This window comes from Podarcis raffonei, chromosome 16 (genome assembly GCF_027172205.1).
Source record: "Podarcis raffonei isolate rPodRaf1 chromosome 16, rPodRaf1.pri, whole genome shotgun sequence".
Lineage (NCBI taxonomy): Eukaryota > Metazoa > Chordata > Lepidosauria > Squamata > Lacertidae > Podarcis > Podarcis raffonei.
This window is the reverse complement of record NC_070617.1, coordinates 29238783-29264429: the sequence shown is the minus strand read 5'-3', so window position 1 is coordinate 29264429 and position 25647 is coordinate 29238783. Positions and strand designations below refer to the sequence as shown.

Here is a 25647-nt window from a genome sequence, read left to right as displayed (position 1 = left end):
GGCTCACTCTCAAGTATGTGGGGTTAGGCTTGCAGCCTTAGAAGTTTCAAGTTTCCTTATGGACCAACACATCTTCGCTTTTCATTGAACGTGCTTAGGCGGCCAGCCTCCGCACTTTTACCCGAGAGCAAGTCTCACTGAAAGCAACCGCCATTGGATTTACTTCCCAGTAGACAGGCACAGAATTCCCCTGCGCTGGTTCACTCTCGGGAAACGGGGAGAAAAGAGGGCCTTATCTCGGAACAACTTTGAACGAAGCTCATCCCTCCCCCCCGCCCCCATAATCCACAGGAGCGTCGCTGCCCTTAAGTGCTTTCAGGACCGTGCCCTCCTTGTCCTCCAGAACTTGCGCGCTTCAAAAACCAATCGTTGCGCGTGCATATTTACACGGGTGCGCAAATATATCCCAAACCCGAAACATCTGCCAAGATGCATAAACACATACGAAGCTCCAAAAACGCAGCGGGCAGCCCACAATCGGACTTCCCCTACCCCTTATACACGGGTGTGGGTGCTTCCAAGACGCCCACCCTCCCCAAAAGAAAACTTGCATCCAAAAAAACGCACGATCCAAAAGGTTCGCTCGCGCAACGATGGCGCGCCTTCCTTTTGCATTCCATCTACCACAGGCAGAAAATATGGGAAGTGGGGGCGAGGGGGGAGTTCGAATTAAAAAGGAATGAATGAATGAATGACCAACCAACCGAGGAGCCCCACTTTCCTTCCGCGAGCGGGAAAGACACGCGCGCCCGCTTGGCCAGCCGCGCACTCCGCTCCGCTCTCCAGATGCCGGCGCGCAATTGGCAAGGGGGTGTGGTGGCAAGCGGGCGGCGAGGGTGTGCGCGCGTGTTTCTGGGCGCGTTCAAAAGGTGAGAGGGGACCTCCCCCTGCCCGCGCAGCCCCTTCCAGCTTTTGCAAGACGCATCGCCCCCCAATAGCAAAAATGATAGCAATAAACAAATGCAAACGCTGACCCCCCGAAGTTGCAGAAGGGGAAGAGCCGTGGAAAGGCTCGTTCTTTTCTCCTCCTTCAGCGGCTCTTGCGCCTTCCTTCCCCCCATTCCACGTTTCCCCTCCGCGCACACCCCTTCCCCTTCTCTCTCTCCCTTTTTTTTCCTCCTCCCTTGCCCATTTTGGCTTATATTCAAATGTGGGTCAGGGGTGAGCGGCTCCCAACGTCACCAGCTTTACAAGATGGCGCTGAGAGGAAGGCTGTGAGATAAGGAACGGGCTGCTATAAGCCGGGAGGACAGGCGAGGAGCGAGGAGGCGGCGGCGGAGAAGGTGGTGGAAGAGGTGGCTGCGACGGGGGACCCTCCCGGGAAAACCCCCTGGCCCCAAGCATGCCGGCGAAAAGGTAAGCGGCCGCCCGAGCGGGGGACTCCGGGGCTCCGCCGCGCTCCCGGCAGGGGGTGTGTATGCATGCCCGTGCGGATGCGCGCACACGTGTGCGGCGCTGGCCGGACCGCCGCCGCCGCCGCCGTTGCCCGGGTTTGCCTAGCGCTGCGCTGCATGCAGAGCCCGCCCCCCAAGTCCGCGCGGGGAGCCCACACAAAGGAAGGGCGAGCGGACTCCGCGCAGCGCGCTGTGCGCGCCGGAGAGGAGCCGCGATGGCATTTTGCAGCGGCTCCTCAGTTGCACCGCCGGCGTGCAGCCCAACAACAGAACCCCGGCGTGTGCAATACATACATACACATATATATAGAATATTAACGTGCCTCCTTTTTTGTGTGCATTATTCCCCCCCCCATCCGTTTTATTTTTGCAAAGTGCGCTATTGGAAACGAGAGCCCTCGCAACTCGCCGTGGCCGCTCGCTTTGCAAACTTTGCCTGGCTCCCTCTCCTCTTCCTTCCCTCTTTGTGTGTGTGTGTGTGGGGTGTTTTGCATTGCTCTGCCCTATGGCTGAGCCCATGCCTCCCGGGGGGAGGGGGAGGAGGAGGAGGAGGGGGCGGGGTAGAAGAGAGAGGGAGGGAGGGAGGGAAGGGGGCATTAGCCAAGCTGCTGCAGCTGCCGCCGCTGCCTCCGCGTTGGACAAGCCCTGGGCGAAGGGGTGGGGGCCCCTGATGGACGGCTCTCCCCTCCCCCCCTCATTGATTCCCACTCTGGGAGGTGGGTGCAGCTAAGCAATTATTTTGAGAGAGGGGGTGTGCGCGCGCGCGAGGGTGGGGGGCGCACATGGAAAAAGCGAGCGCCAGGGGGGCGTTGCATTTTGCATAGGCTTGCGTTTGTGGCAGGAGCGAGCCTTTCCTCCTGCAACCGCGGTGGGGGGAGGTTGGTTGGTTGGCTTGGGGGGGGGCAGGCCGGCTCGGGGAACGGCTTGCGGAGGGGGGCGCTGGAGAGACCCGGCGTGGCATGGCCGTGGCTCGGGCTGGACCCTTTCTCCACCCCTCCGGTCTCCTCGCCGAAGCGATCTGCGGAGCCCCCCTCGATGGCGACGGAAAGGTGACCCCATCCCCACGACCTCCCTTTCTTCCCCCTTGGGCCGAGCCCCTCTTTCAAGCTGCGTTTGAACTTTTGCCACATCGCTTGCGCCTTCCCCCCCTCCTTCCTTTCCCCTCCATCTCCATTGAGAGCGAAAGAGACACAGGCGCTGTGGGGCGTTGTTAAGATCTGGGGGCTTTTGTTGCTGCTGCTGCGAAATTCAAAGGGACTAGAAACCGGAGGGTTGCCTTCCCCGGGCGGACTCTCGGGGTTCCCGCAGCAGCGCCGCCGCTGCCAGCCTTGCAGCCTCGAATCCCTTTCTGGAATCTCTAGATTTTCCTTCTTCCTTTTTCTGAAATGTGCTGCTTTAAGAATACTCTCTGAAAGGCGCACACGTTTCAGCAATGCGTTACTTTCATGCTGCCCGGGAGTCAGGCTTGCCCTTTTCCCTCCCCGAACTGAATAGCCTCTCTTCTTTCCCCCCCACCCCGGGAAAAAGAAACAATTGAGGAATAGTCTTAAGTATATATGCGTGATGTGTATTTCAAAAGGCAAAAGGGAAACCCGAAGTTTGTGAATTTTCAACCAGAAAGCTTTCCCTGAGTTTGCTGTTGGTGGAGAAATGGCATTTCTCTCTCTGTGTGCGCGCAGTTTTAGTCACTTTTGATGCTATTGATGAATGAAATGTGTGTTTCTCTCTGCATGGAAAAAGGCTCTCTCCCTCTCTAACTGGATGGCTGATATTTGCAAATGAAAGTCGCCCATTTGGATCTTGCTGAGAATCTTGGTTTAGGGACCCTTTAAATTTGAACTTATGGAAGAAGGGAAGGGAAGAGGCTTGAAGACCTCCTGTTTTTAATTTCTCCCAGGTTGACATGGGTGCACCAGGGAGGGCAGAAGAGGGTGTCTGCGCCTTAGTCCCCCCCAACACAGTCCAGTTTTTTTCCTTTATCAGAGATACCAGCTGGTTCCTTCTCTTTTAGTCATTTTACTCAGGATGACTGTTGTGCCATTGGTTGGGGAGGTGTTTTGAACTTTGCCCTTAAGATTTTTTTGGGGAAAACCCAACTATTAGAAATTCTTATAACCCCCCCCCCCCGCTTGAAAGGAAATAAAAATGTTTCCTGGGACTGTCGGGTCACTTAGGCCACTCTATGAATTGTGTTTGGACATTGGAAGGAAGAGTGCATTATTTTGCATAGCGAATTCAGCCTTAAAAATTTGTACACTGAGAGATGCGTGGCAAAAGGTGATGTTGGTTTGAAGGCAGGTGGGTGGGTTGGGGAGTGGGGGGAAAGTTAAGGTGGTGGGGGAAGCCCTTTGGAAACACAGAGCTCTTGTTTTGACCGCCAAGCATTTCTTGTTTTTTTGTGTTTTTACGGAAGATAAAACACGTTTTCATTAAGAGTGGGGAGATAGTTGCGTGAATAATGAGTGGTGGAAAGGAAAGGAAACAGCTTATTTCGAACAAAAGATTTGGGGGGTTTTTTCCCCAGAGCCAAACTTCCATCTTTTCATCAGGCGTCATAATTGGCTCTTTAGGATTGTGCTGTTGCAATTCCACATGCGGTCAGTGACATGAGGGGAAATTGACTTATTCCCAAAACTGTTGGTTGCTACTTTGATGCTTTCTACCCAGTCTTGAATTGCGACAGTGCTTAGGTTGAATTCCTTTTTTTAAAAAGAGGCTTCTGAGTTCCGAAACAGAATAAATAGTGGTTATCCTTTAAAAAATATATATATTTTTTTTAAGATACCTGAACCTAAATCAAGTTGATTTCACTGGGATCTACAGATGGTATTAAGTAGGTTCAGAAGTTAGTGTTTCTTTTTTCTTTTCTTTTAAAAAATTCCCAGCAGTGCCACCACCTGCTTCCGTCATGTCATCTCACCAACTGGGGATCCAAAATAAATTTGAGAATAAACCCCTTTACATTTGTTCATATGTTCTCTCCAGGGCATAAATCTCTCGTTCCATTAGGATCCAAATGCATTCTGCACACATGCACCAGAAATGCATTCTCTTAACTGGACTGGTGCAACGAAATACATGTTTGAAGTTGTGCTGTCATTCTGTTTTGGAAAAGTGACGTGCGTCAAAAAAGAGGGCAAGTTTTTAATCTTGACAGTCCTTAAGGGGGATGCAAGCCATGCTTCCTATGTGATAGCTCACCTTTTCAGATGTTCATGTACCTACTTCTTAAAAAACACACAACACAAAACCCAGAAGCAGCAACTTCTGTGGGTTGGAAGAGATCTGGATCTCGCATGCCTTTTTCAAACTTCCCAAGATGTAAACTTGCAAATAAATTTTTAGTTCTCTCTCTTATTTAAAAGGAACTCTCCGTAGAGAATAGCAACTAGGTAAAAGAAACAGCATCAAGTTCTTAATTTGTGTAGGCTGCTGCTGCTTTGCTGAATGACTTGGGCTGGGAAACTTGTTATAGATACCTGAAAAGTGTGTTATATAGATGCCTGAAGCTTTAAGTTATCACGTGATAAAGCTTCTGTCCTGTCTGTCAGCCCTGGATAGTTTAGCAGAAGCAACTGTGTGATAAGGGAAGTCTCAGACCTGGGAGGTGGATGGGTGCTCTGTAATTGTTTGGCCAGGGTTTTAGATGGGTGGGGGCGGAAAGCTGAAATGGATTTATGCCTAACCCTGGGTGCTGCAGTTCCAAAAAATTTCCTACAATGCTGCTGAAGTTTTTTTTGGTGTGTTTTTTTTTTTTGTTGAGGAAAACAAACAAAAAGAACAGAAAGGTGAGGCAATTTGAGGAAGCTGGTGGTAAACTCTCTGAAAAAAACAGAAATGGCCTATTACCGGTTTTCTTAAGGGGGGGGGCAGTGCACAAACAGCATTGTTCTGATCACTGGCATGGGGAAAAAATAAGACATTTGATCCTATGGATGGTCTTTATTTTCCTTTTCGCTGTAGCAAAATGAAATCCCAATTTTGCATCGGCAGATGGCTCCTTTGAAAGCCGTGGCATGTTAATGGGAGATCTCTTTAGTAGGGGTTTGCCATTTCAGAAGAGAGTTTTATTTTTTATTCTGTAAGGCAAACCCACGTGAATTTCTTTTTCTATAGTTGAGTCTGACTTCGCCCCTTTAATTTGCTTGTTGTGTTAATCAGGAATCGCCTGCTTTCTTAAGGCTAGTGATTCTGGTTTCCTCGCAGCTTAAGACCCCTCGCCTCCTTAGGGTGAGTTGGTTTCAACAACTCTACAGCAGATGTTGTCTTGGAAAGTTTTTTTTTTAAGGGGGGGGGAGAGGCAGAAACGCATTGCATTTGTGATTCAGCCATTATGCAGGCTGTGACAGTCTAAGCTCAATGGGATCTGAAGAAGTGGGGGGAGGGGGGGGTCTTGCATTTCAGCATCGCTGGACATGCTGCCTCCGTTGGGCTCTGCGGCGAAAAAATTAACAGGGCTCAGCTGTTGAATTGCTTACGGAGAAATCCAAGCCTGGCTATAAAACCGGGGAATTTTTAAATCGTATGGAAAACCCTTTCCAGGGCTTGACTCGGCTAAAGGAGAAAAGTGGCAGTCGGTACCACTCAGGTTGTTCAAAGAGAGGTTGAAGGATTGCCTTTGATAAAGCCCAGTGTGTTGTAATAGGAAAGCATGGATTGAGTCAACCCAGCCAGATTTTTTGCAGATAGTGGCATTTGGCCCAGTGCCCGCCTTCTTGGGGGCAGCTTAGCATGTGAGCGGTCTTAACGCACACAGCACATGCGATTTTGCAATCTGGTGGAGCTTTTCTGCACAACATCCCCCCTGTTTTGCAAACGTGCCCACAGGCCCAAAAAGCTTCGGAAGAATACTGGATATTGTGTCTTCACAACTTGGAGGTAGGAGACTCCGCAGACTGATTGGAAGCGGTTGCTGCTTATACCTGTGTGGCAGTTTCTGCGGCCAAATCCTGCAAATCCTAACTGGACCTAGACCCCCCTGGACGGGCTTCTTCCGATACCGGCATTCTAAAATGGTAGCAAATTGCCTGCGCGGTTTATTAGTTAGCTTTCCTGAGCGTCATGAGCAGGGACACCTATGTCTCTCCAGATGTTGACAGACTACAACTCCCATCATGCCCTGCCATTGGGCCTTGTATGCTGTGGCCGATGGGAGCTTTCCGGGCAAACAAAAGACAGCCTTTCCTTCACTCAGGCCGTAGTTTAAACTGGTGGAATTCGCTGTGGCGAGAGGCAGCGATGGCCACCAATTGGGACGGCTTTAAAAGGGGATTAGACAGATTTGCAGAGGACCAGGGTTCTGTTCTGCTTTGTGCATCGGAATACTGTTTGCTGGGAATTTCAGGTGAGTGAGAGGGATGCTGCAGCCGGGTCCTGCTTGCTGGCTTCCCATTGGTCACTTTGAGAAGAGGATGCTGTGCTAGATGGGCCTCAGGCCTGGTCCACTTTTGTCCATGTGGTTTGAAGGACCACTTTTCGTTCCGTGAGCTGATACGTCTGCTATTCCACAATTTGTCCTATAACACAGATATTTCATGTCATTGTACCACAGTTACTGTGGTAAAGAAAGTCTTGAAATGGGCACCATTAATTATACGGTGGTACCTCGGGTTACAGATGCTTCAGGTTACAGACGCTTCAGGTTACAGACGCCGCTAACCAGGAAGTATTACCTCGGGTTAAGAACTTTGCTTCAGGATGAGAACAGAAATTGCGCGGCAGCAGTGGGAGGCCCAATTAGCTAAAGCGGGACCTCAGGTTAAGAACAGTTTCAGGTTAAGAACGGACCTCTGGAACAAATTAAGTTCTTAATCCGAGGTATCACTGTACCTCCATGCTCCCCTCTTTCTCTCCCCCCCCTTTTTCTTCTCCCTTCTCTGTGCTTACAAACTTCCAAGAGGTTTCCAGAACCTATTCGGTCTTCCCTGCGAAAGCCGCCCTTCATCGAACCTTATAACTGACGTGGCATCTCTGGGATGCTTTTTGATGTGGCTTACAATGGGCATCTTGGCACATTAAACTTGTGAGAATTAACCACGTATTAGATCATCCCCCTGGAAGGAGACACGGCCGCCTCTTTCCTCGCTGCTGGGCTCTGTTAGAAAGAGGAAGGAAAAGGAACATGAGCAGAGGCCAGCAAGACTCGGCTCTTTAAAAGTCCTGTCAATTTATTATTACTTTAAAAAGCGAGAGAGAAATCCGCACCCCCCTCCACCACACGCCTTGGTAGCTGTACCTGCGGTGACAGGTGGAATGAGCACCCGTGCTTCTTCGCCTGCATTTGGACAGAGGCCCATAGTTGGCTACAAACTGCAATCCAGGATTAATCCTCACCCAGTGTTTTCTTTCCATATATCAGATTTCTCATTTTGTTAATAAACAGCGCCCAGCCGTGCACTTGCAGTCAGCTGTTTGGAGAAGCAGAAGTCGCCCTGGGTGGAGGGGGGTCACCCCCCTCCGCTTTGCAGTATTGAGATGACTGCTCTCAGGCCTGTCCTAGGCCTCATATTTTCTTGGCCTGAGGAGGACTTGGATGATATTTGCATCGGGGAGGTCTTGAACTAGGAACTCAACTTGTTGGGAGGGTTTGATTCAGGTGTTCTGGTTTGGTTTATTTTATTTTATTTTTCCCTGTGGGGGGGGGAGGAAGGAAGAGGTTCTCACTTGCTGCACGAAGGGGAGACATTTAAAACGATGCACCTCAAAGGTGGTCCTGGGAAGAATTATTGCTGTCCTATCATTTGAGTTTTTAAAAAAACGTTTGATTCTGATGACCATGATTTTTTTTCTTGGGGTGGTGGAAATCATAGAATCATAGAATCATAGAGTTGGAAGAGACCACAAGGGCCATCGAGTCCAACCCCCTGCCAAGCAGGAAACACCATCAGAGCACTCCTGACATATGGTTGTCAAGCCTCTGCTTAAAGACCTCCAAAGAAGGAGACTCCACCACACTCCTTGGCAGCAAATTCCACTGTCGAACAGCTCTTACTGCCAGGAAGTTCTTCCTAATGTTTAGGTGGAATCTTCTTTCCTGCAGTTTGGATCCATTGCTCCGTGTCCGCTTCTCTGGAGCAGCAGAAAACAACCTTTCTCCCTCCTCTATGTGACATCCTTTTATATATTTGAACATGGCTATCATATCACCCCTTAACCTCCTCTTCTCCAGGCTAAATGTTCAGCTTTTCCTCCCTTGTCCTGCTGACGCTGTACAGTGGTACCTTGGGTTACATACGCTTCAGGTTACAGACTCCACTAACCCAGAAAAAGTGCTTCAGGATAAGAACAGAAATCGTGCTCCAGTGGCGTGGCGGCAGCAGGAGGCCCCATTAGCTAAAGTGGTGCTTCAGGTTAAGAACAGTTTCAGCTTAAGAACGGACCTCCGGAACGAATTAAGTACTTAACCTGATAAGTACTTAACCTGAGGTACCACTGTACTTGAGAACAGCCTCACCCTCTTGGTCTTGGGAAGAATGGGAAATTGAGAGAAAAGACCAGAGAGGAAGTACCAAATGTTATGAATTTGCACCCCGTCTCCCTTCTTAACTTAATAGATCTCTGCTTCCCCAAAACATGCGTTCAGAAAAATAGCATTTTATTTTATTTTAAGCACTTGTGAAGTATTCGGAGCACATTTTGTCCGTGGTAATCTTAACAGGACGCTTTGAGAAGTGAGGCCAGTATAACTGCTGTGTTTTTAGGTGGAGTGAAGTAGACCACAAACTTAACACAACTGGAGTTACTCTTGTGAGCATTTCTGGACACCAGTTTCAGATGGGTATTGACATTCTGGAATGTGTGCAGAGGAGGGCAACCAAGATGACCGAGGGTCTGGAAACCAAGCCTTATGAGGAACGGTTGAAGGAATTGGGTGTGTTTAGCCTGGGGAAAAAAGAGGAAGACCAGGCAAGGGATACGATAGCCATCTTCAGATACCTGAAGGACTGTCACATGGAAGACAAGAGCAAGCTTGTTTTTTTCCTGCTCTGGATGGTAGGACCCGAACCAGTGGACTCAAATTGCAAGAGAGGGAATTCTGACTAAATGTTAGGAAGAACTTTCTGGCGGTAGGAGCTGTTTGGCAGTGGAACGGACTCCCTTGGAAGGTGGCAGAGACTCCTTCATTGGAGCTTGTGAAACAGAGGTTGGGTAGCCATCCAGGGCCGTCTTACACAAAGGTGCTAGGGGTGCGGGGCACCCAGGCGTGGGCTCTCAGGGGCGCCGGGCCGAGAGTCCGGGGCCCGAGAGTTGAGTCCGGGGAAGAGCCTGCCCATCGGTCGGAGCGCCGCGGCAGGCTCTTCTGCTGCGAGCGGCTCTGCGCCATGAGTTCGGGGGTGACCGAGCCAGCGAGACGCTGAGGCAGCTGGCCAGTTCTGCCCTCTTGCGCACCTGGGACTGGGCAACCTGTACTCCGGCGCTTAAGACAGCCCTGTAGCTATCGGTCAGGGATTCTTTAGCTGTCATTCCTAGTGGATAAAGAACCAGATAAAGAGCCCTCCCGATGTGTTTGGAACAATTCCCAGACTGTCGGCCATTCCGGGTGAATTTGATGGGAGCACTGACGTTGGATGGTGACCAGGGTGTCACAGGTTCCCCATCAGTCTTTGCAGGTAGAGATGCTGGGGTGGTGGTTGAAGTTTTGACCTTCCAAGGAGCCTGTGGGTCCCCTCTCGCCTCCCCTGGCCTTAGCAACTGCCCACTCAAAACTTCCTTTTGGCGAGGGCTGCCCGAGACTTCCATTCCTCCTCCTTGCCCATGTGCCGCCCTCAGCCCGGCTCTCCTACATAAAGACACCAGTTCTGCGTCTCCTACGTTCCTCTCTCTGTTTCACCTTGTGGCGGACGGGAGCTCTCCGCACTCCTCCTTCCTGCGTTTCTGTTGGTGTTGCAATTCTCCCTTCGGGGAAAAAACACTCCCGGGCCTTGACCATCTGCCTACATGCGTGTTTTCCTGCAAGTGCCCTACCCCAGCTTCTTGAGCCCTGCGCCCCCTTTTTGAGACCATTGTGGGAAGGGGGTAGGGAGAGAAAGAGAGAGAGAGCCTGTTATAGGATTAACTTTTATTAGCAAAAGAATGTCTCTCTGTGTGTTTGTGCTCCTGAGTTGCGCCAGATAAGGCTGTAATTACTGCTTGCCCATGGGGGGGGGCAAGGGCCAGCGGTGGGGGGGGCCATAGGCAAAAGGGGGTGGAGCAAACACAGATCTGCCCTACCTTGGTGCAGTATACATCTAGCCCAGCAAGATATATAGGGAATCCTGCAAGCAGGCCCTGGGTACAACAGCGTTCTCATCCCTTACGGTTCGCAGCCGCTGGGGTTCAGCCGTGGCTTTAGGACAGGCATCCCCAAACTCGGCCCTCCAGCTGTTTTGGGACTACAATTCCCATCATCCCTGACCACTGGACCCATTAGCTAGGGATGATGGGAGTTGTAGTCCCAAAACAGCTGGAGGGCCGAGTTTGGGGGTGCCTGCTTTAGGTCATAGCTGTTGCGGCTAACAACTTTCCGTGAATTCGGCTAATCCTCTTTTGCAGTGTTGGAAACTCCCAGATCATAGAATTGTAGAGTTAGAAGGGACCCTAAGGATCATCCAGTCTAACCCCGCAATGGAACGTCTAGGCGCCATTTTTCTTCTTACAAGGAAATTTATTTTTGTTGTTGTTCAGTTCATTTCTTTACCGCTTTATATTTTAAAATCTCAAAGCAGTCTACAACACATGAAATAATCCAGAATGAAACCCAAGCCTCAAGGAGAATATTTCAGATCCTTCCCTCAGTGACAGTTTGTTTTCCTCATATCTATTTATCTTATAAATTAATATAGCTGCCCCATAGCAGAAGAACTCTAACAAGGCAGTTTGGTGTAGTGGTTAGTGTCGGACTCGGACTTGGGGAGCAGGGTTCGAATCCCCACTCGGTCATGAAGCTCTCACTGTGTGATCCTGGAGTCAGTCACAGCCTCTTAGCCTACCTCACAGGGTCGTTGTAGAGGTTAACTGAGGGAGGGCTGTGTGAACCATGTACTTCTTGGAGAAAAAGGCGGGATTTAAATGCAGTAAATAAGCTCTTGTGCTTACCTGCTTAAGAAACCTGGAGGGGCCAGTCGGATGGAGACATCAGTTGCCAACCTGGCTTCCAGAGATCTCCACGTGGTCATAATTGGACACACACCAATTTCAAAACACACCTGATACCTGATACACTGCTTTGAAGCTGTCCAAGTTGGTGGCCGTCACCACTTCTCATGGAAGCAGCACATTGATCTCTGCACCGGTGCTACTGTTGGGCAGAATGAGATCCATGCCTCAGGTGGCAGGTTCTGTGTGTGTCATGCCGTCCTTCCTGCATTCCCCAAGCTTCCCTTTGGTGCAGAGGACGACATTAATGCTTCCCTTTATTTATTTTAAATCACTTGTGTATACTGCTTTTTCACCACCCTAATTAACCAGGCTAGTTACAAAAAATAATAATATAATAATAATTTATTACTTATACCCCACCTATCTGGCTGGGTTTCCCCAGCCACTGTGGGCGGCTTCCAACGGAATATTAAAATACAATAATCTATTAAACATTAAAAGCTTCCCTAAACAGGGCTTCCATCAGATGTCTTCTAAAAGTCTGGTAGTTGTTCTTCTCTTTGACATCTGAAGGGAGGGCGTTCCACAGGGCGGGCGCCACTACTGAGAAGGCCCTCTGCCTGGTTCCCTGTAACTTCGCTTCTCGCAGGGAGGGAACCGCCAGAAGGCCCTCAGCGCTGGACCTCAGTGTCCAGGCAGAACGATGGGGGTGGAGATGCTCCTTCAGGTATACAGGACCGAGGCCGTTTAGGGCTTTAAAGATCAGCACCAACACTTTGAATTGTGCTCAGAAAAAGGAAAAGAAAAGAGCAAGCCAACACAGCCATGTACCTATAGCTAAGTAAAACATACAAAAAGATGCCCAGAGGTCCATTTAAAAGCTGGTAGTAAGAAACCACAACCTGAGAATGCCTGAATAAAGCAATAATAACAATAACATTACAATTAATTACCTGCCCTTCGCTTCAAAGTCCCAGGGCGGGTTACAACAATTTAAAGCACGATATTAAAATCAGTTTAAGAGCAACTTAGTTACAGAAATAAGGAGGATCCTTAAAAAATGCACAACTCAAGTGTAATGAGGTGCGTCTTCAGCATTCAATGACAGCTGGTTTCAGGTGCACCTCTGGTGGGGGGCGGTTCCATAATTTAGGGGCCACCACAGAGGAGGCCCTCTCAAGTCACTCTCCCCACCGGTGCTGAGGGAGGGTGATGGAACAACCAAGATGGCACCCTCCACTGATGTCAGACCCCGAGAGGGTCTGTAAGGAAGGAGGCAGTTTTATAGGTATTTGGCACCTGAGTCATTGTTGGGTGTTAAATATGAGTACCTTGAATTGGGCCTGGGAATGAACGATAGCAATCAGTGCATCTGCTTCCAAACAAGGGTTGTATGACATCTGAAGGGAACCCAAGTCAGTAATCTGCATTTTGGACCAACTGAATTGCCTTCAAGGGCAGCCCCACGTAGAGGGCATTGCAGTAATCCAGCCTGGAGCAAGCGGTGCTATTTAAAAAGCAGAAAAACAGTGGTGCTAAAGGTGCAGCTCCAAAAGGGAGAAATCATTCTGCATTTTTAAAAATAAACTTTGCTGTTGCTGAAAATAAGATTCAATTGCTAGGTTTTAGTGGGGTGGGGTTACAATCTTGCCGCCAGCTTCAGGCAGCAAAACACCTGGGGCTGGTTCTTGTAGGTCTGGATCTGCTGGTTGATTCCTGGCTGGTTTGCAGTAGATCCAGCAAGCATTTCTGACTCCCTTTTGTTTAACAACAGCAGCAAGAAAACGACCCTTCTGAAATCGAAGCCCCCACCTGCACAATGTTTAAATCGGAATCCTGTCGCTTTGTACAGCCGTGGCTTTCTCCCAACGAATCCTGGGAATTGTAGTTTGTTAAGGGGGCTGAGAGTTGTTAGGAAGCCCGTATTCCCTGCACAGAACTACAATTCCCAGAGCTGGCTCGGTTCCAGTTCCTGCCAACCTAGCAGTTTGAACGCACGTCAAAGTGCAAGTAGATAAATAGGTACCGCTCTGGCGAGAAGGTAAACGCCATTTCCGTTTGCTGCTCTGGTTCCCCAGAAGCAGCTTAGTCATGCTGGCCACATGACCCGGAAGCTGTACACCGGCTCCCTCGGCCAATAAAGCGAGATGAGCGCCGCAACCCCAGAGTCGTCCATGACTGGACCTAACAGTCATGGGTCCCTTTACCTTTACCTTTATTGACCACTTGTGACCAAGTGAAGATTCCCAGGTGCCAGGATGGCACCTGACATTTCTACCATCTGGAGGTGCATGCCTGGGGATCATTGGATCTGGGCTATTTTCACACACTTATACCACATCCTGTAGAATTCTACCCATTATATTTTATCTGAACAATCGGAATTACCATATTTTTCCATGTATAAGACGTCCCCTATTTTGGGGGGACTCCAAATTAAGAAAATACCCCTCAGCACTACCCATGTATAAGATGAGCCCCAATTTTAAACCTATTTTTTTCCTCTGCTCACAGTTGTGAAGAATATTCTTACATTATGAATGGTTTGCATCATCATTAAGAAAAAGAGTTAGGAATAGACCAAAATATATGTGGAGTTTCCTCAGATAAAGTCACTTTTCTTCTTTAAGCTCTCAAAGTTCTCATCTCAAGGTTGTCATCTGAACTAGCCAGATGTTTAAGTGAGAATCAATCTCAGGCTGTCCATCATTCAAAAAATAACACATTGGAGCTTTCTTGCCCCCAAATGGCAACTAGACACTCGGTTTTGGTGACCGCAACCTTGGTTTGAGGAGCCATTTGGCGCCTAGCTTACATATCTGAGTTTCTAACGCTGGAAATAGCTCAGTGGCAAACATCTTTGCATTCTCCATTGGTCTTTGTTGTACTATCGAGCCTGTTGTTGTCGCCACTTCTGCAACTAAAGCATTAATTAGTGGTATATTAATGCCTGAGCAGGTTGCATGTATAAGGGATACAATGGCTATGTAAAACTTGTGGCTGTGTCGTTTATTTCTTTCATTTCCTCCGGTTCTAGCCTTGGGTTTCTTGTGATGTGACGGACTGAAAGACATGGTGGACGTGCACCATACAGTGGTACCTCAGGTTACATACGCTTCAGGTTACATACGCTTCTGGTTACAGATTCCGCTAACCCAGAAATAGTGCTTCAGGTTAAGAACTTTGCTTCAGGATGAGAACAGAAATTGTGCTCCGGCGGTGCAGCGGCAGCAGGAGGCCCCATTAGCTAAAGTGGTGCTTCAGGTTAAGAACAGTTTCAGGTTAAGTACGGACCTCCAGAACGAATTAAGTACTTAACCCGAGGTACCACTGTACTTAAAAGCTCTTCAGAGCATCTCTCTCTACCCGCCCCTCCCCCCCGCCGTCAGTGAACATGCGTTAAAGACAGGAATAGAGTTTGCAGATACGTTTTTGTGTTAGGCTTCCAATTTGATGGAAGGTACGTCCCACAATTCCTGTGGTTTTTGTGCTCTTAGCGCTCTTGTCTGAAGCTAGCCATTATTTATTTATTTTTATTTTGCTGTAGACCTTTACAAATGGAAGAGGCTCTTAAATGCGTCAATGCATTATTATTTTTTTGTCTTGTACACACCATACATGTAAAGCACTTGGCTTCTCCGAAAGAATTCTGGGAGCTGTTGGCCGTTGCAGTTCTGGGAGGTGTAAACTTAACTTCCCAGAGGCCTTTGAAGGAAGCTGCTTTTAAGTGCATGGCACGTACACAACTTCGCTGATCACTTTTAATAGGCATGGCTCGGTCTTGCCCAATTCTTCCTCCACTTCCCTGACTTTAGGGCAACCACCGCTTCCTTCACCGGCTCTTATCACTGAGCCATCACCTTCTATGAAAACGCCATGGAAATAATTATTTTTTTTATTATTTATACCCCGCCCATCTGGCTGGGTTTCCCCAGCCACTTTGGGCGGCTCCCAACAGAATATTTAAAGCATGATAAAACCACACATTAAAAGCTTCCCTAAACAGGGCTGCCTTCAGATGTCTTCTAAAAGTCAGATCGTTGTTTATTTCCATGACATTTGAAGGGAGGGCATTCCACAGGGTGGGTGCCACTACCGAGAAGGCCCTCTGCTTGGTTCCCTGCAACCTCACTTCTTGCAGTGAGGGACAGGGCCGTCTTACCCATGGGTGGTAGGGGTGCGGGGCACCTGGGTACTGGGCTCTCAAAGACGCCAGGCCAAGAGTCTGGGGCCCGAGAGTTGAGTCTGGGGAAGAGCCCATCTGTCGGTCAGAGCGCCATGACGGGCTCTTCTGCTGTGGGCGGCTCTGTGCCATGAGTTCGGGGGCGACTGAGCCAGCGAGACGCTGAGGCGGCCTGCCAGTCCCACCCTCCTGCGTGCCTGGGACTGGGCAACCTGGGGTGGGGCGCCAGGTGGGTCTTTGCACCCTAGGGTCACATATGCTTAAGACAGCCCTGGTGAGGGAACCACCAGAAGGCCCTCAGAGCTGGACCTCAGTGTCTGGGCTGAGCAATGGGGGTGGAGACACTCTTTCTCAATTTGAAGGGACAGTCTTTGTCCATTTCAGCGAAAGTCACCTCAAATTTCATCTAGTGTACAGTGGTACCTCGGGTTAAGTACTTAATTCGTTCCGGAGGTCCGTACTTAACCTGAAACTGTTCTTAACCTGAAGCACCAATTTAGCTAATGGGGCCCGCTGCCGCGCCGCCGGAGCCCGATTTCTGTTCTCATCCTAAAGCAAAGTTCTTAACCTGAAGCACTATTTCTGGGTTAGCGGAGTCTGTAACTTGAAGTGTCTGTAACCTGAAGCGTATGTAACCCGAGGTATCACTGTATTTCTTTCCCCCACCTCTTCCATAGAGCATGCACTCACGGCAACAAGGGTGCACAGGATTGTATCGCAATTTAAAATAAAACAAAGCTGGCTAGCCATTGATGGACTTTCCAGTTTCACTGAGGACCAAAGGGGGCGTAGTGATCATGAAAGGAACATGCCAGGGGTGGCTGGTGCCCATAGGGGCTGGCGGGAAGCCAGCAGTAGGCAAAAATTACAAGGAGATTTGTCTTTGAATCTGCCGGAATAGAATTTTCCGTATGTGAAACTGACAGGTGTCTCTCATAGTGCATCTGCCTTCCATGCAGAAGGACCCCGGGTTCAATCTCCAGGAAATGTTCCCCCCCTGAAAATCTCTGAAAACGGCTGCCAGTCAGAGCAGACAGTACTGAGGTGGTTGGACCAGTGGCCTGAATGTATGAGGCAGATGGGGGAGGAAGGCCAAGTTGTTTGATGGGAGCAGGACCTGTGCGATCTCAGCCTAGGTTTGTGCCTCTCGTTTTATGCAATTGTAAGATCAGTGTAGGGGACGCGGGTAGCGCTGTGGGTTAAACCACAGAGCCTAGGTCGGCGGTTTGAATCCCCGCAACGGGGTGAGCTCCCGTTGCTCGGTCCCTGCTCCTGCCAACCTAGCAGTTCGAAAGCACGCCAAAGTGCAAGTAGATAAATAGGTACCAGTCCGGTGGGAAGGTAAACGGCGTTTCCGTGCGCTGCTCTGGTTCGCCAGAAGCGGCTTAGTCATGCTGGCCACATGACCTGGAAGCTGTACGCCGGCTCCCTCAGCCAATAAACCAAGATGAGCGCCGCAACCCCAGAGTCAGCCATGACTGGACCTAATGGTCAGGGGTCCCTTTACCTTTAAGATCAGTGTGTGTGTGTGTGTGTCTGTGTGTGTGTGTGTCTGTCTGTCTGTCTGTCTGTCTGTCTGTCCCTGCATGAAACTGGGACACCAGCACAGAAAGGCCTTTACTGAGAGCTGAGGATGGCTCCGTAGAATCGTGCTCATCATGTCAGTTGTGTGCAAGTCAGAAAGGGTGGCATAGATATTTTGGAGCCTTGAAGTGCACTGGCATCAAATCTTCGTGTGCCTGGGAGTCCCCCGGCGTGTAAATGCAAACAGCCACAACTTAGTTCTAGCAAAAAAAAGCAGACACAAATTCTCATCTGGGCTGCGCCACTTCGATGCCGAGGTGGCTGTATTTGTATTTAAAATACAAAACGAAACACCCCCCACCCCCCCGTGTATGTAGGAAACTAGTATGTTAAATGACTGGCTGACCTTGTGGCCCAGTGCATCTCTCTGAAAATATTTGACATTTGTTTTTGTATGGAGCACATTTTGTCAGGCAGCACTCCCCCCCCAAATCTCCCTGGAGCCGGAAGTGGTGCAGTCCAGAAACAGGCTTGTCCCCTCATATGTGGTTTTGTGAATGAATTTTACGTGGGGAGCATGGGAAGGGCCGTGACTTGATTGTAGAACATCTGCTTTGCATGTAAAAATATTTATTGTTATTATTTTATTGAATTTATACCTCTCCCTTCCTTTCCTAAGAGCCCAGAGTAGCAGAAGGTCCTAGGTTCAAACCCTGGCACTTCCAGGTGGGGCCAGGAGATAAGCTTGTGTGAATGCTGCCAGTCAGTGTGGGCAGTACTGAGTCAAATGGGCCAACTCTGAATGAGGCAGTTTCCTATGTTCTTATGAGTGCAATGAGAGGGTGTTGACTGGACTGTTCTTCAGGGTATCCGTTGCTGGGTTTACGGAATTGGAAAACAGCAACAAGGAGGTTGGCTGCCATTTTGATAAACTGAGCAGTGCATTCTGGGTTACCACCTGGGCAGGGCAGGGGGGGAGCATCTCCAGAATGGTTCTGGGGAGAGACTGAATATGGGTTACTAGAGACTTATGGCAGATTTGCAAATTACTTATTGTAGAATAGCTAATACCTCATTTGTGTCATCCTGGGGGGGCAGGCGTGTAACTGAAGCCCCGAGACAATGGAGTGCTCCTTTGGGGGTGAAGTCAACCTGCTGCGTTCTTCAACTTTGAGTCCTCAAATGTGGGTGGACTACAATTGCCATCATCCACAGCCAACTTAGCCCCAGTGGTCAAGGATGATGGGACTTGTAGTCTTTCCAAATCTGGGTATCCAAGGTTGAAGAGACCAGCTCTAGACTGGGGGTTCCCCAACTGTGGTTGGTGGGTCGCCAGTGGTCCACAAATTTCATTCAGATGGCCTGCAGCACATCGGTAAAAATGCAATTCAAAATCCCACAGGATTTAGCACAGCACCTTACAATTGCACCTTACAACAAGCAGAAAAGTGGTTTGCAAAGTCCTTCCTAAATGTTCAAGTGGTCCGTGGTGGTGGGGTGTTTGAGGACCACTGCTCTTGACATCATGCTTCTCCAAATTTTGGGGTGATGTTCTCAGCTTAACCCCTCCCCTCACACATATTTTAGGATAAAAATCTGTTTTGGAAACCCATCCTTTGAAATAGCATTTAAATGGCATTTTTGCTGAAAGGGTATAAATCCTTTAAATAAAAACCAAATACAGTAGTACCTCGGGTTACATACACTTCAGGTTACATACGCTTCAGGTTACAGACTCCGCTAACCCAGAAATAGTGCTTCAGGTTAAGAACTTTGCTTCAGGATGAGAACAGAAATCGGGCTCCAGCAGCGCAGCGGCAGTGGGAGGCCCCATTCGCTAAAGTGGTGCTTCAGGTTAAGAACAGTTTCAGGTTAAGAACGGACCTCCGGAACGAATTAAGTACTTAACCTGAGGTACCACTGTAAATAGGAGTTTTTGTTAAGATTTTTAAAAAGGAGGATAGATGCGGCTAGGAGATTAAACAGACTTGTGAATGAACATTCCCTGGAAATAAGATTGAGCGGCCTTCCTCTGACTATTTTGCATTGTAATAATGACTTCCCATCGTTAAAACTCCATTGCCCTCCGGCTCGATCTTTTGGGAAAGAGACTAATATAGGCTTCCAACTTTTCCTGGAAATGGCCGCCTCTGGCATCTGCCCCTTTTTTGAACCTTTGTGGGGTGTGTCCTATTTGTTCCTTGTTTATGTTCTCCCCCCAAACCTCCTCCCGGTTGGGTTACGTGGTCTGTTGCCAACATCCAATGTGACTCAACAGCTTCAGAAATTCTTGGAAAAGGAACTTCCGTTTGCTCTAGGTCAAAATCGCATTGGCAGCAAATCGCGGCCTGCTGTTCCTGCCAACTGGATCCAGGGAACTCTCAGGGGGGGAAAGCCCTCATTCCTGCCGCAAGCCCTTCTGAGCTGTGGAGGTGCTTGGAAGTGCATGGATATGTTTGTCAAAGGGGATGAGGTTGTTCCCCTGAGGACTTAACCCTCCAGCTTCATTCTTGCTTTTAAACTGGTTCTGTATGTGTCATCCTAAAGGAGCAAGATTGCAGCATGCAGTTCTAGAGGCCAAGATGGCTCACTGGCAGTGGATCTTCTCCTGCACAAGCATTGTCTTGTCACTTGCGCTCCGGCAATCTCCCGTCTGGATTACTGCCATGTGTTCCACGAGGGTCTGCCCTTGAAGACTGTTCAGAAGCTTTAGATAATGCAAAGTACACCTACCCAGAGTTGGTTTTCCCCCTGTTACTCTTCATTTTGCTTAGGTCCCACCAGTGTTAGAAACTCGGATATATAAACTAGGGGCCAAATGGCTCCTTAAACCAAAGTTACGGTTGGCAAAATGGGGTGTCTAGCTGCCATTTTGGGGCAAGAGAGCTCTAAAGTCTTATTTTTCAAATGATGGGCTAAGTGTGATTGTTTCTCAGATGAACATCTGGCTAGGTGACAACCTTGAGCTAGGTTAAGAGCTTTGAGAACTTGAAGAAGAAAAGTCCCTTGATCCAGGGACAGTCCATATATTTATATATTGGCCTGTCCCGACAGCTTTTTCTTAACGGTGGCATGGACCATTCATAACGTAAGAATATTCTTCGCAGCTGTGAGCGGAGCAGTGGAGTGAAGTAAGTGAAGAATGCAAGCTACAACAATTAATGTGTGAAAACAGCCCAGATCCAGTGATCCCCAGGCATGCACCTCCAGATGGTGGAGGCGTCAGGTGCCATCTTGGCACCTGGGCATCTTCACTTGGTCGCAAGTGGTTGTTGTTGATGTTGTTGTTTAGTTGTGTCTGACTCTTCGTGACCCGCTGGACCAGAGCACGCCAGGCACTCCTGTCTTCCACTGCCTCCCACAGTTTGGTCAAACTCATGCTGGTAGCTTCGAGAACACTGTCCAACCATCTCGTCCTCCGTCTTCCCCTTCTCCTTGTGCCCTCCATCTTTCCCAACATCAGGGTCTTTTCCAGGGAGTCTTCTCTTCTCATGAGGTGGCCAAAGTACTGGAGCCTCAGCTTTAGGATCTGTCCTTCCAGTGAGCCCTCAGGGCTGATTTCCTTAAGAATGGATAGGTTTGATCTTGCAGTCCGTGGGACTCTCAAGAGTCTCCTCCAGCACCATAATTCAAAAGCCTCAATTCTTCGGCGATCAGCCTTCTTTATGGTCCAGCTCTCATTTCCATACATCACTAATGGGAGAACCATGGCTTTAACTATACGGACCTTAAGTGGTTGATAGCCAGGTATAAAATGCTCCTGGCAAATTTCGAACCCTGCACAGTGGTACCTCAGGTTAAGAACTTAATTCGTTCTGGAGGTCCGTTCTTAACCTGAAACTGTTCTTAACCTGAGGCACCCCTTTAGCTAATGGGGCCTTGCGCTGCTGCCGTGCAATTTCTCTTCTCATCCTGAAGCAAAGTTCTTAACCTGAGGTACTATTTCTGGGTTAGCGGAGTCTGTAACCTGAAGCGTCTGTAACCCGGGGTACCACTCTACTGAGCTAGATGACTCTGTATGAGGCAGCTTCCTGCGTTCCTGTTTCCAAACTGAGGTGATCTTGGTTCCCCAGCCACAGTGTGGACTAAAAAATCCAATTCTTCCAGATGGAGACTACATCCACCTACCTCTCTTGAGTTCCAAGGCATACATTCTAGCCAGGCAAAAAGACTCAAGGAAGGTGCGATGCAGGGCCGATGAGGATGGGGAAATTTCCATGGGCCAGATAAAGAGGTTGGGTGGCTGCATTTGTGGTACATCACTTCTTCCTCCACACCCTGTTCCAAATACTTGGGTTTTCTTGCAGACCATGCTTAGACTCCCTTCTGCACAGGCACTGTTGTGGAGATGACAGCTGTTTGTAGAAGCCACCCACTGGGGTTCGTGACTGAAGGAGTTTAAAACTAAGTTACAGATAGGTAGCCGTGTTGGTCTGCCATAGTCAAAACAAAACAAAAAATTTTTCCTTCCAGTAGCACCTTAAAGACCAACTAAGTTAGTTCTTGGTATGAGCTTTCGTGTGCATGCACACTTCTTCAGATACACTGAAACAGAAGTTGCCAGATCCTTCTATATAGTGAGAAGGTGGGGAGGGGTATTACTCAGAAGGGTGGTGGGAATGGGTGATTGGCAGATAGCTGTGATGAGCCTGTTGACGACTCTTAACGACTGCAATAGGTCTTACAGGAAAAAGCAAGGGGTGAGAAGGTGAAAAATGGCTTTGTCATGTATAATGAGATAAGAATCCAATGTCTTTGTTCAGACCAGGTCTCTCCATGGTTTTAAGTTTGGTAATGAGTTGCAATTCAGCAGCTTCTCTTTCCAGTCTATTTCTGAAATTCCATTTCAGTATATATGAAATTCCATTTCAGTATAACTCACTATATAGAAGGATCTGGCAACTTCTGTTTCAGTGTATCTGAAGAAGTGTGCATGCACACGAAAGCTCATACCAAGAACTAACTTAGTTGGTCTTTAAGGTGCTACTGTAAGGAAAAAAATTTTTTTTGTTTTAAAACTAAGCTTCTTGTACGACTGCTCTTACGGGCCAGTGGTGGACCCTTGAAACTCTCCATGTAATTATCTGATCTTCTAAAAATGGCCAGCAGCCATCGTAATAACATCCTTCTCCGTGAGTTTGCACAGGTTAAATTATGCCTTGTGTAAAGAATTGATTCTTTTAGCAAAACCCACTGCAAGGTCCATGCCTTTCCGTCCCTTTGCTTGATCTCATGTGGAAAGTCTCCTTTGGGGGTCTGGTTTTTGTTTGTCTTTTTCCGTATTATGAGTTCTTGGTCTTTAAATTCCAAGATGTTTTTCATGGGTGTGCGTTAAGCTCGAAGTCTCCCTGTCTCGTGACGTTTGTCGTTTTAAAGGCAGTGTTTCTTCAATCCCCAGATGTGGATGGACTACAATCCCCACTATCCACAGCCATCTTAGCCCCAGTGGCTGAGGATGATGGGAGCTGTAGTCCGTCCACATCTGGGGACTCAAGGTTGAAGAAGACTGCTTCAAGGTTGCAGAGCTAAAACAGAGAGAGAATGAGAACGACATTTTGGTGTGAAAGGGTTTGCAACAGGTCGAGTGAAAGCAGGTGGTTTGGTGTGGAAGATTTGAAACATGTAGATTGCGGCACTTGTTCATGACCCGTAAGCAGATTTGACAAGAGCTTGGTAGGTTTTTCGTGCAGTTGGTTACCACATACTATTTGGGCTGGTCATGAAGACCCAAAGTTAATTGCTGATAGTGCCCTTCTGTGTACAGTGGTACCTCGGGTTACCTACGCTTCAGCTTACAGACTCCGCTAACCCAGAAATAGTGCTTCAGGTTAAGAACTTTGCTTCAGGATGAGAAGAGAAATCGTGTTCCGATGGTGCAGCGGCCCCATTAGTTAAAGTGGTACCTCAGGTTAAGAACTTTGTTTCAGGTTGAGAACAGAAATCGTGCTCCAGCGGCACGGCAGCAGCAGGAGGCCCCATTAGCTAAAGTGGTGCTTCAGGTTAAGAACAGTTTCAGGTTAAGTACGGACCTCTGGAACGAATTAAGTACTTAACCCGAGGTACCACTGTAGTCAAGTTATACTGTCAACTCTTTGGACTAAAATTATATTAAATAATACATAGAATACTTTTAAGCACTTGGGAGAAGTGTGATAATAAATGCTGGGTTTATTTATTTTTTACTAAATAAATGACTAAGGCAGGGCTGAGGCTCGAGGGACAGATAGATGTTTGGATGGCCACCTTTAACTTGGTCCAGAGGAAGTTCCTCTGTGGAGACTCATATTCAGACGTGGGCGCCATGTTTGCAACCTCAGTTATATTGGCTAGGTAGGTTCACTTGAGAACGTAAGCACCACTGGAAGTCTTAGGAAGCTGTCGAAATAAAACATCAATGTGCTTTGTAAACACCTGCAGGCAGTTGTCCATCCTGTCATCCCTGTTTTACGTGTGCAGAGATGTAAACATTGGCCCACGGAAGTTAATGATGTTGCTTCCGGAGGCCGTGTGACCGATCACTTAATGCAACCGGGGAGAGGAATGGCTCCTTCTGCTCAACCTGCATGCACAACCTGGAATACTGGACCCCACCATAGATTATGCATGAGGAAAGAGGCTGAGAGAAGGCAGGCAAAAATTCCTTCTGAGATCTGCTCCCTTGCAAGGCCTCATTTGTTTGGTTTGGATCCAAAGCAACGCTCCCAAAAGTGTTTCATGCTTCCTATCTGGGAGCTTGTTGATCCAGTCTTGGTACTATTTTTGAGTAATCAACATGGTGCCCGCCAGATATTGTTTGGGCAGCAAATTCCAGAATCTCTGACCCCTGGCCATGCTTGTTAGAGCCATAGCTGTCAACTTACAGATTTGAAAATAAGGGACCAGCAGCCTCAAAAATAAGGGATCAGCAGCCAAAATGAGGGATTTCCTTTCGTACACCATGTGCCCCCGCTCCAGACAGACCTTTTCCCCAGCAAGGGTGAGTGGGCCGTCGATGACGTATCCATCCAATTCAGGTATGTTCAGCTTCTGAGCCTCTCTGAGCCAAAGGCAGAAAGCCCAGCCAGCAGCCAAACGAAGCCTCAAATGGTGGTTCCCACAGCGCAGCAACCCGGCAAAGGGGATGCAGCAAGGAAAACCACCGTCACCTCTCTTCTGGGAAGTGCTGAGCAAAGGCGAGTCCCCAGGCAACATGGCCGATTTGATCGGCACAAGGCATGCAAGCTCCACCCCCAGTCGTTCTTAGATTCCTTATTGGGTGAGCAACGCAGCCAAGCAACACAGCTGGAGCCTCCCTCCTCCCTGGCCGGCAGGGAGGGAGGGAGAGGAGCTGCTTCCTTTGAAACCCGGGAAATTTAAGGGACATCATCATTCGGGGACAGCAGTGGGACACGGCGCTGGGATAAGGGAGTTTCCCACCAAATAAGGGACGGTTGACAGCTATGGCTAGAGCTGATGCGAGTTGGGCTTTAGCAACATTTAGAGGGCACCATTTTGGCTTATATATTCAGGCTGCCGCTTGCTAATTTGGGGTTGTATCCAACTAAGTTTTATTTGAGGTGCACCCATTGAAAGTGACAGACCTCAGTTGGTCTTGTCCATTGATTTCAGTGGAGTGTGTGGGTGGAGCACTTCCCTTGGGGGGGGTTCTGTGGTGCTCCTTCTGCGGCAGTTTGCCCACCTTTGGTCCCCACCCTGCACTCAGATCTCACCTGTGGCTCCTACAAGCTGTAGACATGTGATGGTGGCCACACCCCGGGAATGGCTTTGACTGGCAGGCTCAACCAGGTGAGGGTAGCCGATGGTGGATTGAGTGGATGAGACCAATAGTGAGTTCAATGGTCAAGAAGGTGGTTTCTGCAGGTGCTGTAGAGGGAAGTGAGGGGCAAATGGGCCTCATAAACCTCGGAAGGCAGCCCAACAAGGAGAAGGAAAACTCTGATCCTAAACCTCAGCAGTGTTAGAAACTCAGATATATCATCTACTCGCCAAATGGCACCTTAAACCTGGGCTGCCATAATGGAATGTTTAGTCGCCATTCCCCGCCCCCCCTGGAAATTCTTCTTCATTCCATTTCTGTACCAATTTGTATTTTAAAAAACAAATCTCAAAGCAGTTCGTTGTTGTTGCTTAGTCGTTTAGTCGTGTCCGACTCTTTGTGACCCCCTGGACCAGAGCACGCCAGGCACTCCTGTCTTCCACTGCCTCCCGCAGTTTGGTCAAACTCATGCTGGTAGCTTCGAGAACACTGTCCAACCATCTCGTCCTCTGTCGTCCCCTTCTCCTTGTGCCCTCCATCTTTCCCAACATCAGGGTCTTTTCCATGGAGTCTTCTCTTCTCATGAGGTGGCCAAAGTACTGGAGCCTCAGCTTCAGGGATCTGTCCTTCCAGTGAGCACTCAGGGCTGATTTCCTTCAGAATGGATAGGTTTCTTCTTCTTGCAGTCCATGGGACTCTCAAGAGTCTCCTCC

The 25647-nt window shown here is 48.8% G+C and overlaps 1 protein-coding gene across 10 annotated transcripts in view; it reads left to right on the top strand.

Moving 5' to 3' along the window:
* Positions 1 to 909: 909 nt before the first annotated feature.
* Positions 910 to 25647, top strand: part of HIC2 (HIC ZBTB transcriptional repressor 2) — a 125165-nt gene continuing 100427 nt past the window's right edge. For 3 of the 10 annotated variants that reach the window (XM_053369270.1, XM_053369274.1, XM_053369272.1), the window contains exon 1: positions 1995 to 2110. The gene's annotated coding sequence lies outside the window, so the exon portion shown is untranslated. Of the gene's footprint in view, positions 1357 to 1994; positions 2111 to 2317; positions 2444 to 25647 lie in introns of those variants that run through there. The other 7 variants (XM_053369269.1, XM_053369273.1, XM_053369271.1 and 4 more) reach the window with 4 other exon arrangements.